Source organism: Theropithecus gelada, chromosome 17 (genome assembly GCF_003255815.1).
Source record: "Theropithecus gelada isolate Dixy chromosome 17, Tgel_1.0, whole genome shotgun sequence".
NCBI classification, from domain to species: Eukaryota; Metazoa; Chordata; class Mammalia; order Primates; family Cercopithecidae; genus Theropithecus; species Theropithecus gelada.
Window position 1 is genome coordinate 45,592,319 of NC_037685.1, and position 13,774 is coordinate 45,606,092.

The 13,774-nt window shown below is 39.6% G+C and overlaps 1 pseudogene; it reads left to right on the top strand.

Moving 5' to 3' along the window:
• The first annotated feature begins 1,994 nt into the window (after nt 1-1,994).
• On the top strand, nt 1,995-4,419 carry LOC112611167 (annotated as a pseudogene).
• The last annotated feature ends 9,355 nt before the right edge of the window (nt 4,420-13,774 follow it).

Sequence of the window (13,774 nt, forward strand, 5' to 3'; positions counted from 1 at the left end):
AAGACTAAGGTTTCTTGAAAAAGAAAAAAATTATCTTCAAGTGTTGAACATAGAAGTTCTGCCTGAGTTTCCAACTTGCTTCCCTGCAAAATTTGGACTCAAGGTCGCAACATTTTCACTCTTCCCTGAATTTCCAGCCTCGGGGGCTGATGCAGGTTTTGGACTTGTCCTTTCTACAACCATGTGAGCCAATTCTTTAAAGCTTCCTTCTCTCTATCTATCTTCTATGGATTCTGTTTCTCTGGAGTACCTTGACCAATAGTCCTTGCATGCTCTTTCTGTGTACTTTTTGGTGTCCTAAAGCTAGACTTCGAAGTGAGAAAAAAAAAAAGTCCGCTATGGAGACCATGAGCCCTTGCAGGAGGACTAACTGCAGAGCTGTGACTCCATTTGAGAGGAAGATACCCGGAGAGGCCAGGCCTTATCCAGAGATCAAGGTGGCAGCATTGGAGCCGGGTTTTGACAGGCGCAGTTGCAAATGCTCACAGGACAAGCAGCACTGGAAGAGAAATCACCAGAGCCCTCCACGAAGCCCCTGATGGGATAGATTGGATTTAAGAACAACAGTATCAACAAAGAGCATTTTCAGGAAAAGAAGCTCTGCATTGCTTGTTTAATTAAAAAAAAAAAAAAAAAAGATATATGGGAAGACATTTTGCAGAATGCCTTTTTAGAAGGAAAAAAAAAAAACTTCCTCCTACCCAAAGTAAAACATCAACACTCTTGAATAGAAAGGAATTTAGATTCTGAACTAAATGGTTTAATAAGGGACAGATAATAAGAAGTGTGAATTGAAACTAATTGGTGTTTCAGATCACTGAACTGGTTGAAAAACCATTTGTGATGAGGTCTGTAGAAGTTAACAGTTGCTTTTAAATGCCTAATTAAACATCGTTCTGTCCCTAGTGAGAATAAAAAAATGTATTGTTGCTCATTGCTCTATACTTAACCAAATGATTAAAGTGGGTAATCTGAACAGATTTATTTTTTGTGTGTGGTAAAAGCTCTTTTTTCCCCAGAGTAGGCTGATGTAGGTAGCCCTTGGACAATGAAACATTGTGTCACATACAGACGAGAATGCCACCTCGCAGTGAGCATGCATAATGGGATAATGTGAGAAAAAGGCACGAGATTCTTGTTGAACAAAAGGAAAAATAAAGAGACAAGGTGAGAGGTGGCTGGGTCGTGGCTGATTTTTTTTCTCTCTCCTGGGAGTAATAATTAAAAGGGTATCAATAAGAGGATTTAAAAAATTATGCTATTTGGGCGCTAAGGATTAAGGGCACAAGTGTTTGCAATGAATTATATTCAAGAGAGATCAAGGTTTAATACTTGTAATTTCATTTTACTGTGGGCTGAAGCCCTCTGGAATTCAATGAAAAGGGTATTAAGAGGATAGTGGGACAGATGGGGGACTGGAAAGGGGTCAGAAGGGCTTGCTCTGGGGCCGTCACCTGTGGAATCATTTTCTGGGTTTAGGGATGGAAAAGTTGGTGTGAAAATGGAGTGGTTTCTGAAGGTAAGTGTCCAGGAGGAGCAGCCTACAAGGCAGAGGGAGTCTCACAGCATCGGCTTTCCTTCCATCTCCTCACTTCCCACCTCCTTCTCTTCCTCCCGCTACAGTTTCATGCCTTGGTGTAAAGCAGGCCATTTCTCTATGGTCTAGTTTTACACCCATAGCTGCAAAACAGTGAAAGAAAAAAAAAGTTTTTTCTGTAATTAACTTCCCTAAATGTTTTCAAGGTAGTTTATTTGATTCTGCCTGAGCATTAGGTCAGGGGAATATTTTTTTCTATAATTCCAGAAAACAAAACAAACAAGAACCCAACACCAAAGGTGTTAAGAAAAAAAAAAAAAAAAAGACAGAATCATTTTGATTTTTCAAAAATATATTCCAGTAAAAACTCTAATGTTACTTGTGCAACTCTTTATTGTGTGTGGAAACATCCTCTGATGGTGCAGGTGCTAGCGAGTGACTTCTTTGAGAGGAAGACATGAAGAAAGGTGGGGAAAAGGAGCCAGGAGCCTGCTGGAAAGATCAGGGTGAAGGAAGAGGTACTCACAAGGTTACCCTGTGTAGGCTTCACCTTCCTCTTTCTCCCACTCTCACCTTTGCTGAGAACCAAAGTCTTGGTGGCAAGTTCAGGTATTCAAGAGAATAATCTCTATCTATTATGTACGGAGCCTATATATTTATTTAGATTTGCATATTTGTGTGTATATTCATTACTGCTTTTTTTTTTTCCTTAAAGACAGAGTCTCACTCTTTTTCCCTTAAAGATAGAGTCTCACTCTGTCACGCAGGCTGGAGTGCAGTGGTACAATCATGGCTCACTGTAGCCTCGAACTTCTGGACTCAAGTGACCCTCTTGCCTCAGCCTCCTGAGTAGCTGAGACTACAGACACATGCAACCACATCGGGTCAATTAAATTTTTTTTTTTTTTTTAGAAGTGGGTTCTCACTATATTGCCCAGGCTGGGCTCAAAGTCCTGGCCTCAAGCAACCCTCCCTCCGCAGCCTCCCAAAGAGCTAGGATTACAGGTGTGAACCAACTTGCCCAGCCCATCTGTTACTTAATGGCATTTCCTGGCTCTGTTCCTCTAATCAGTCATTTGCTTCTAACAGCACTCATGGTTTCTTGTATATGATTTGCACTGATGTCTATTGAGTCGACTCATCAATAGCAGTCCTGGCTTCTGAGATAGTTGGTTTTGCAGTCGGCCTCAGACCACGCCAGTCTGTTTTCCCTTCTGAAGTGGATTATGACATGGGTGCTTTGGCTATTCTACCTTCTATTTTTTTTTTTCCCATCAATGCCTATTTATTTATTTATTTATTTATTTTTAAATTTATTTTTTATTATTATTATACTTTAAGTTCTAGGGTACATGTGCATAACGTGCAGGTTTGTTACATATGTATACTTGTGCCATGTTGCTGTGCTGCACCCATCAACTCGTCAGCACCCATCAACTCGTCATTTACATCAGGTATAACTCCCAGTGCAATCCCTCCCCCCTCCCCCCTCCCCATGATAGGCCCCGGTGTGTGATGTTCCCCTTCCCGAGTCCAGGTGATCTCATTGTTCAGTTCCCACCTATGAGTGAGAACATGCGGTGTTTGGTTTTCTGTTCTTGTGATAGTTTGCTAAGAATGATGGTTTCCAGCTGCATCCATGTCCCTACAAAGGACGCAAACTCATCCTTTTTTTATAGCTGCATAGTATTCCATGGTGTATATGTGCCACATTTTCTTAATCCAGTCTGTCACTGATGGACATTTGGGTTGATTCCAAGTCTTTGCTATTGTGAATAGTGCCGCAATAAACATACGTGTGCATGTGTCTTTATAGCAGCATGATTTATAATCCTTTGGGTATATACCCAGTAATGGGATGGCTGGGTCATATGGTACATCTAGCCCTCTTTTTTTTTTTTAAATTTATTTATTATTATTATACTGTAAGTTGTAGGGTACATGTGCATACCGTGCAGGTTTGTTACATATGTATACTTGTGCCTTGTTGGTGTGCTGCACCCATCAACTCATGACACATGCACACGTATGTTTATTGCAGCACTATTCACAATAGCCTTCTTAACCACTGCTGGGTCCGCTGCTTTAAGCCAATGGGCCCACCTGTCTGGACATCGAGGTGTGACTTTACTTTGAGAAAGAGTACATTTTTTCTCAAATCCTAATTTAAGCCCCTATGGCTTAATTGAACACCCACCCCGCCAGCCCCCCAACAACTGTTGGAACAAAGACTCTCATAACCATTGTTTCAACTGTATTGTTCTGAAGCTTTATTTCCATCTTCCTCCATGCAGCAAAAGTCCCAATAAACTAAACAGAAGAAAAGAGCTGGAGTGCGGAGACCAAAGGCTAAAGCTGGGAGACTGAAACAGTGCAGACCACCAGGGCATTACTCATTTCTCCAGCTCGGAACCACTGTTGTAGCTGGGACCTAATCTGGCCTGTGTCTGCCTCCTTCTTGAATAGCCCAGAGAATTCATCTAAACAGTCTTCCTACAGCAGCTGCCCACTCCAGGTGGTCAAACGGGAATTCCAGACCAGTGTTGTCTCCTGGCACATTGACATAGCAGCCAAGTTGATTGGTGCTGGGGCAGCCACAGTTGGTGTGGCTGGTTCAGGGGCTGGCATTGGAATGGTGTTTGGCAGCTTGGTCATTGCTTATGCCAGGAACCTGTCTCTCAAGCAGCAGCTCTTCTCCTGTGCCATTCTGGGCTTTGCCCTGTCTAAGGCCATGGGGCTCTTCTGCCGAATGGTTGCCTTCCTCATCCTCTTTGCCATGTGAGGCTCCGTGGGGGTCACCTGCCTGTGCGTGCTGCTGTGACTCCATGCCATTCCTGGTTCTGCAGTGTGCTAAGCTTTACCATTAAACACAACGTTTCTCTAAAAAAAGAAAAAAAAAAAGAAAAGAGCTAGTGGAATGGAGGCTGTCCCACCCCCACCTCCCATGCCCAGGAGAAGGGCCTGCTGGCCTCAATCACACTGGTCACTCCGGCACCAGTGAGGAAGAAGAACCCTGTAAGGGCTGTATGGGAGAATGCGTCCCTCCCTCAACAAGGACGGCTTCCCCCTTTCAGTGTTGCTTCCCAGAGCCCGAAAGCACACCTGGACTCAGGCTCTCAGCCCTGGAGAAGCTGCACTGCCACTCTCCTGGAGTGAAAACAGTCTAGAGATGTGATCTACCCGAACAGCTTTAACATACTCCTCTACCGTATAGAAAGGAACAGGGGCTTAGCGACAAAACTGTTGGGAAGCCAAGAATCACAGGGTTAGTTCAGTCGTATGGGATTCAACACTGGAGGACAGTTTTGATTATATTTCTTTCACATTTTACATACTCAGTAGAGGCTGTGAAGGGTCTGAAGACCTTCTTTTCTGCCAGGGAGATGGAGGGCTTGATGAACAGGCCCTGGGGTGCTCAGCTGAGAATGACTCCTGCCATCAGGACCCACCTCTTGACATTTCCCAGGAACTGACATTTGTTCTCTCGCTTCCAACTTCCCTTTATTTCCCAGGGTTACACACGCTTTGATGATCGAGCTTCCTTTGTGATCTGTGCCCTGTGGAGTTCTCTCCAGACTAGATGAAGAGTTGAACAGGCTTAATAAATCATTAATATAATACAAAATATTTGAAACAATAATGCCACAATTTGACTACTAGATTATATCTAGACAGCTAGAGAGAAATTTAAATACTAAGGGAGTTAAGTGAACACTTTTACAACTAATATGATTTATTCATATATTTTTCAAAACAGTAGATGATAAAGCAGATATGGAAAAATCCCAAATTACAAGAAGATTAAAAATGATTTCTCGCATGTTTTATTTTTAAACACATTTTTTCAGATACTATAGTATCTAGAGTTAATGATTTTTGTTATAAATTGCTAAACATGTTTAATTTCTAAATACGAAGTCAGAAACCTGTAAACCAAAGGTTTGTCATTTAAAACGATCAATTATTGTTTTAGACATATTTCCTTGAGAAGCAGAAACCTAAAATATACAGCAACTGTGCCTAGAATTGATGAAGCTGAGATTGGATGGAAATGAAGTTCATATGAGGAACATTTTTTAAAAATTTAAAAAATCAAGACAAATTGAATCTGTACTCACTCTTTTATATAATACTACAGTACTTGTGCTGATTAAAACTACAGCTAACTGTAGGGTAGAAGTTCCTTTAAATTAGAAAATAATTTCTATGAATTTCTAGTTGTTCCATGGTGAATAATTTAGAATACTAGGGTTTCCGTGTCAGTAAATCAGCATAAGGACTGGAGTAGGTATCATGAGGGTATTTACAAATTATTCCTGTTTCTTGAGGTTTACATTCTTATGGAATTCATACATGAACACTTTACAATGTGAAAGTGTGGGCTACTTTATCTCAGGTTATGCTCAAGGAAACAATTATGTGAGCTCCGTGCAAAGTAGTAGACATGGAATAAGTGGAGACTCATATTATTAAAAACATTAAATAGGCCTTTCCATCAACAAATCCAAGGGATGAAGCTCGAATATTTTCCCTTCAGAAGTTTCCTCTGCCCATTCTATACATTGCTATGCTTCCGCCCTTCCTCCTCACGGCTATAAACCAGAACATTCTTCCCCAAGGATGGCGTAGATCTCTCTATGCAGTGAAGCCTTTCTCCATGTCCATGTCCCTCGGTAGAATTTTATAATTGTTATAATTTTCTTTATTGTTTACTAACTGAATTCTTAGTTACCTCATGATTAGAGTTATTCTTGTGAATGCAATTTTCCTTCCCTTATATTTTCTAGTTGCTTTATTCCTGGAAAAATTTTGTCTATTTGTGTTGTCCCGATGTGTCTATATTTGCTTTTGCTTTATGGCTGACATGGATCTTTTTGATGAAAAAGGTTTCTAGGTGAGTGTATATTTTTATCTTCATAGTTATACCTCATCCACAGCTTCAAGCAAATGCCTTATACGTCCAAGTTAAGGAGCTTGCTCCAAAGGAAAAAGACACATATGGCTTTATTTCTGTTTTCTCTCCTCCTTCCATGTCATCAGCAGCTCACATCCTGTCCATGTGATATGTGAACAAACACCAACTTGTCTGTTTTCTGTTCTTTCTTTCTCCAGCCTCATCTGCCAAGCTAGAGTATATCTTTCAGGCATTCCTAGCTGCACTGTTCTGTGCTCATGTTCCAGGGAAGTTACATGTTAGTTCCCAATCGTCCTGATTTGATCTAAGTGGTTTTGTATCTGACAGTCGTGTAAGTTTGAGTCTTGACAGGTTCTGTGTCAACAGAGATTCACAGTGGCAGTCAGAGAGTGGCCCCAAAGATGGCCACACCCAAACTCCTGGAACATGCATGTTGCCCACCGTGCATAGCGAGAGGGCCTTTGCAGATAGAATTAAGGGTATTGTATTAGTCAGGGCTCTCTAAAGGGACAGAACTAATAGGAAAAATGACTGTATGAAGGAGAGTTCATTAGGAAAATTGACTCACATGATCACAAGGTGAAGTCCTACAATCTGTAAGCTGAGGAGCTGGGAAGCTGGTCCAAGTCCCAAACCCTCAAAAGTAGGGAAGCTGACAGTGTAGCCTACAGTCTGTGGCCGAAGGCCTGAGAGCCCCTGGCAAGCCACTGGTGTAAGTCCAAGAGTCCAAAAGCTGAAGAACTTGGAGTCTGATGTTCAACGCCAGGAAGCACCCTGAACAGGAGAAAGATGGAGGCCAGAAGACTTAGCTAGTCTAGTCCTTCCACGCTCTTCTGCCGGCTTTATTCTACCTGCACCGATAGCTGATTAGACTGTGCCCCCCTAGATTGAGAGTGAGTCTGCCCCTCCCAGTCCACTGACCAAATGTTAATCTCTTTTGGCAACACCCTCACAGACACACCTGGGAATAATACTTTGCAACCTTCAATCCAATCAGGTTGATACTGGATATTAACTGTCACAGGTATGGTTCTTGAAATTGGAAAACCATTGTAGATTCTCAGGGTGAGCCCATCTAGATACATGAGTGTGTCCAAGGGCAGAACCTTTCCCTCCGTGGTCACAGAGAGACATGACAATGGGAGCAGGGCTGGGGAGTGATTTGTTGTTGCTAGCTTTGAAGGTGGAGGAAACGGATCATGAGCCAAGAATGCAGAGTGTTTCTAGAAGGTGGAAAAGGTGGGCAAATGGGTTGTTTGCCTGAACCTCTAGAAAGAAACAAGGCCCTGCTGACAGTGTTAACCCAGGGAGTCCCATGTCAAACTTCTGTCCTCCAAGAGTGTCGTATAATAAATGTGTGTTGTTCAAAGTCCCTAAATTTATGGTAATTTGTGATGGCAGCGGTAGAAAACTGATACATTGAGGTATTGGTCTGCTTAGGCTGCCATCACAAAAGACCACAGACTGGGTGGCTTAAACAACAGAAATTTATTTTCTCACAGTTCTGGAGGCTGGAAGTCCAAGATCAAGGTGCCAGCATGGTCTGGATCTGGTGAGGGCACTCTTCACGGTGGGCAGATGGCTGCCTTCTCACTGTGTCACCAGGTGAGAAGCGGGTAGGAGAGGTATGCTGCCTCTCTTAGGAGGTAATTACGGTCAAATGAAGTCATAAGGGCCAGGCCACAATCATCTCTTAAAGGTCCTGTCTCCAAATACAGTCCCAAGAGGAGGTAGGGCTTCAACATATGAATTTTGAGGAAGCACAGTTCAGTCCATAGCAGTCAATGTAAAATGTTTCAAAATTTGTTTTTTCTTCCCTTCAGTGCTGTGTGTATGTATGTATCTGTGTTTCAAGGGGTGGGAGACATGCACAGGAATAATTAGTACTTGTGATGATATAGATCTTTAAAATATTTTTAAATATTTTAACATATGATTTAAAATGTAAAAATGTTATAGTTTAGCTACAGCCACCCTGTATATTCTTTAAAAACACAATGAGTGGATGTTAAATACTCTCACCAAAAAATGATAACTGTGTGATATAATGTGTATGTTAAATAGATTTTACTATTCCACAATGTGTGTATACTTCAAAATATCATGTACATGATAAATACATACAGTTTTTGTTTTTTTTTTTTGAGACGGAGTCTCGCGCTGTGTCACCCAGGCTGGAGTGCAGTGGCGCGATCTCGGCTCACTGCAAGCTCCGCCTCCCAGGTTCAGGCCATTCTCCTGCCACAGCCTCCGAGTAGCTGGGACTACAGGCGCCGCCACCACGCCCGGCTAGTTTTTTGTATTTTTAGTAGAGACGGGGTTTCACCGTGTCAGCCAGGATGGTCTCGATCTCCTGACCTCGTGATCCGCCCGCCTCGGCCTCCCAAAGTGCTGGGATTACAGGCTTGAGCCACCGCGCCCCGCCAATACATACAGTTTTATCTCTTATAAAAATTAATTTAAAAATTCAAAAAATTATATTTTGCATTTTAAACTTTTTATATAAAAGTAATTTTATTTACAAAAATTTATAAACATTGTGCAGAGAGTTTTCTATGCTCCTCACCCAGCTTCCTCTATGTTCACACCTTATATAACCATAGTACAAGTAGCAAACCGAGGAAGTGAATGAGGATATGAGGCTATTGGCTGAATTACAGACCACATTAGAATTTTACCAAGTATTCAAATTGTCTGTTTTCTGTTCCAGGATCCATTTCAGGATCCCATATCAAGTTTAATTGTCCTGTCTCATTAATTTCATCCAAACTGTAGCCATCCCTCACTTTTTTTTGCCTTTCATGTCCCTGACAATTTTGAGGAGTATGAGTCAGTTATTTTGTTGAATGTCTTCAACCTGGATTTATTGTTCCTTTTATTTTCCAGGGAGGAATCTCCCAGTGTTTGTGCCACGTTTTGATCTGACTTAAAGCCGTAAACACAGCTGAAGCCTGGGCCATCCACAGAAGACCCGGTGTTCTCTTTCTCCCGGTGGGTATTTTGTATCTCTTAAGAGTCCTAGACTGAGCTACATCAGTAGACCTCTGCATTTAAAGGGAGAAATTCTCATCCGAGGATCCCGATTCCTCTACTGTACTGCAATTTCACTACTCTCTCCAAATATCTCCAAGCAAATTTAAAACAGCTGCGTGCCTGAGAGTGCGAGAAATTTCTTAAGTGATCGACCAAATCTGGGTCTGATTAGTGGGTGGATGCCTCATGGAGATGCTGATTTGCGAGTTGGGGTACAATAATAATGGCTAATAATGGCAAACAGTAATTGCTAGGTGCCAGGGGTTGTGCTAAATGCGTTACATGAGTAGATAGGATATTGCAGATCTCAACAGTTAAATAATTTGCTTGTGATCATGTAGTTTGGAGAGTATTAGAGTCTGAAATGAAGACTACTTGAGGGTAAATAAACAGGAAGAGAAAGTACTCTACAAGACAGTTTATCTGATAAGGGTATGATGGGAGATGGCGTCAGGCAGAGGTAAATGGGATGAGGGACCAGAAGAAAATTACTGAATCAAAGACTCTTAAAGTTGAACGATTCCTTAGCAACTATCTAGATTAATTAACTTCTTCACAGTTGAGAGATTTCTGCATTATTTTTCTTCCATAAATAACCAATCTCTGCTTAATTTTTTACCGGACCACCCCATCTACTTCTGGGCTCCCATTACCATTCAAGTCTTTTGCCTTCTTTTGGACTAAAAACTACTTTTAAAAATTGTTATCCATTAGTCACAGTCAACCTCTCTTGAGTTAACAAGATAAATATAAGTGTCTCTTTCATTTGACAATCCTTCAGGTATTTCAACATAACTATAACGTTCTCCTTAAGTCTTTTCATTTCTATTTGCAAATTCTTCAGCTATTTTTCTTACAATATAATTAACAGTCCTTTTGCCAAGCAGGGTCTCTATTATTTAGTAAAAGGTAGGCAAATACTGGAAGACTATTCACATTGGAATTTGACATAAAAAGCGAATGAAAGCCATTTTACAATTAAGGCATCTTAGATGTCAGGACAAGAAAACTGTAGGACCAGCATTAAGTAGTCAGTTGAGTGTGGGAACATAATCCACAGAAGAGTCTAGTGTGTATAATAAAAGTCTGGAAAAACTCAGTATAATATCATTTCAATAATTATTCCTTTTAAGATTCCCCTTAGAAGAACACATAACTTAGATGTCCTGAGGACAGAATCTGGAGCACATCTGAGCATTTATAAACTGGATTCTGCCTGGCACTTAAAATGTTTTCCTATTTAGGAGGTTTAATTGTCAAATGAGGCTTTTATCTTTTGATCCTATCAACTGATATCCTGCAGAAAACGTTGGATGATGGATTTCTTTGGAACATATGATCATTCTGTAATTTTACCTTTCTTTCCTTTTCCTCTGTTTCTTTACTTGTAACTGAACCCTGAAATAGAACTTAATCTGTCAGCTGCGCTCTACATTTGTTCTTTTTGCACCGAAAACACTATTATTGCAGATGTTCAAACTATATAAACTATACGTTTTTTCTTAAAATTCAAAATAGTTGAAATAAAAAGCTTTTGCAAATATATTTAAAACTCTTCAGTACTTACTATGTTATTTTTATATAGTATCTTTTAGTAGGAAAAACAGAAACATGGTGAGGTAATGTCTCTTTCTTTTGCCTAATGCTAATTAAATAATCTGTAAACTTAACCATTAAATACTATTGAGATTTTGAATCAGCAGAAAATCAAACTGAATCATTCATAATTTTTTCTGAATCTTGATATTTTTTGCAGTTATTCTGCAGAGTGTCTTGAAATGCTAGAAGCTGTAATTGCTTGTGGCTATTCTATTTCTCAAGGACCTTAGATAGAAATTTTAAAAAAATTACTTCTGTTCATAAGACAGTGAGTTATACCCATCTTTAGGGAGGTAACGTAGACGTTTTGAAACGTTTTTGAGATTTCAGGAGCCATTGTAAAAAGAAGAGAAGCAGTTAGATTCTTAAGTCTCCCTAAATGTGTTATTATTTAACAAAAATAGGAATTGATTGAATAGTTGTGAGTCTAATTACCAACAGTTTACTCCATTTATGTTTTAAAATGGGAAATGTATCTTGATTCATTAATGGAAATTGCTTCATTTTGTCCTCCACGAAACATGGAGATGTTAAAGTTTTATCAGAATACAGATGAAATTACTTAGTAAAATGAAATTACTAATTTTCACACAAATACAACGCTTACTATTTCATTACTATTACTAGTAATTTTCATCTTTCATCTTAGTAATTATATGGTCTGCACCATGCAATTCTTTCTTTCTGAAAGAATGCTCATCAGAAGTTATATTAATCCTTTGAAAGGTTTATGAAAAATAAGAAATGAAAGATGCCCAGGATTTTTTTTTCTGGTGTATTTTTAGCAAGACCAGATATCATAGCATTTAAATGAAGAACTTTGCTTTACATCGTTAGTCATTGATCAAAGAAACGACAAATTTTGGAGTGAAAATAGCAAATTCAGTTAAAATATTCTGCAAAAATACTTATAAAATTATTTTTAAAAGACAGTTGTTAAGGCATAGGACTATTATTCTTGGATATCATTTTTTCTAGGTGTATCATATGAGTATTAATGATTCAATTTGAAACAAATCAGTAAGATTTCTCGTGTTGAAACTTTCTCCTTTGCTTTCCTACTGTGTCACCGTCGTACTGTTGTGTTTTACACAGTGAGAGCATAATTGTCTTCTACAGGGACCACGAAATTTCGGGCCAGCCCTGTCCTGAAATCTTGTGTGCTTCATGTCGAGTGGTCTGCAGTGGACTGTGTGTGCTTGAAGTGATGCTCCAGAGAGCTTATTGTGGTGTGGGGGAAAGCATGAGAACGCTGAAAAATGAGAGAAATCGAGCATACGAAATGTGAAGCGTATTTGTTGACACCACGCACTCCCTTTGCTTGCACTAGATGGTGGTTTCTGTGCACAGTGCCTGAGGTGTGGCGCAGGCGGGGCCCATGCAGTCCGGCTCCTTTCCAGAAGGTTGCCGTTCATTACAGCTCGAGTGTGCTGGGTTCCTCAGATATTATCTATTTTAAATTAACGCTCCTTTTACAATATAGTAAAAGGAACTTAAAGTTTTCTGAAAAGAAACCAATGAATGAAGCCAATGGTAATAACGCAAACACAAGCAAGCTGCCAAGTAAGCCATTTTTCCATTACTGAGCTCTTCATCAGTCATATTATAAAAGAAAAAACAATACTAGTAATAATGATCATCTGTTCAAGACCAAGAAGTTGATCCTCCAAAACTCAAACAATGAAGCAGTCTCTCCCAATCTCTCCTTTCCTCCCTCCCTTTTCTTTACCTCTCATCCCATATATAATATTATATAATGTATACATAATAAAAGATATTCACTATTATTAACAAAGATTCTTTATCTGATTGCATATTGTGCCTTAAGATATATTTGCTAATGGTGTGCATATTTAGAAGACTTATTTTAAAGAATAATATACATATTGGGGTAAAGGGTCAACCCTTTATTCATTGACAAGTGAGGTTATCAAAGAAGTCTGGACCCAGTTTTACTCTTCAAGTCTAAATATAAATTTTGGTTTATAAAGGATTTCATATGGTTCCCAAAAGCACATTGTAAAAATTCAACTTTCTGCCTTACTAGTTATTGAAGTCATCTTACAGATGGCCACAATAAGTCCCTTCTTATTTATTTTTGCCAATATAATTTGTAGGGTAGATGTATGTAGTTTGTTTGATGCTGACAGGAAATCAGTTCTGTTTCCTGCTTGAGTGAAATTTGGGGCAATGGAGACAGTAGAAATATGCAAATATAAACCTGAGTTACACAATGGGCTTTGGTTCAGTAGATGAATATTATTTAATTTTCCAATGTCGTAAGAAATTGAGAGATGAACTTGAACTTTTAAAATTTTGTGGACAGAAATGTCATCAATATTAAGGGAATAAGTTTCTTAAACTTAAGAAGGAAATCAATTCTAATGTGTAGTTAACCAGATTGTTCGTTGTTGGGTTTATCATTAACTTGATCTTTACCTCATTAACTTCCCTCTGTCTTATTGTTTATTAGGCAGTGTTTATTTTCTCTATAATCAAGTGTAACTGTAGCATTGGGGAGAGCATTAGATTTTCTATAGATTTGGGTGCTTCATGTGCAGCAGACCATGTGTTATTTTTGCCCGAGCAGCTCCTGTTCACCTTTGTTCTAGAAACAGAACTCTCCTTTAATTTTGGAAACCTCCCCTCCTATTAGGGATAGGGCTGTCAGTCGCAGCTCCCCAAACTTC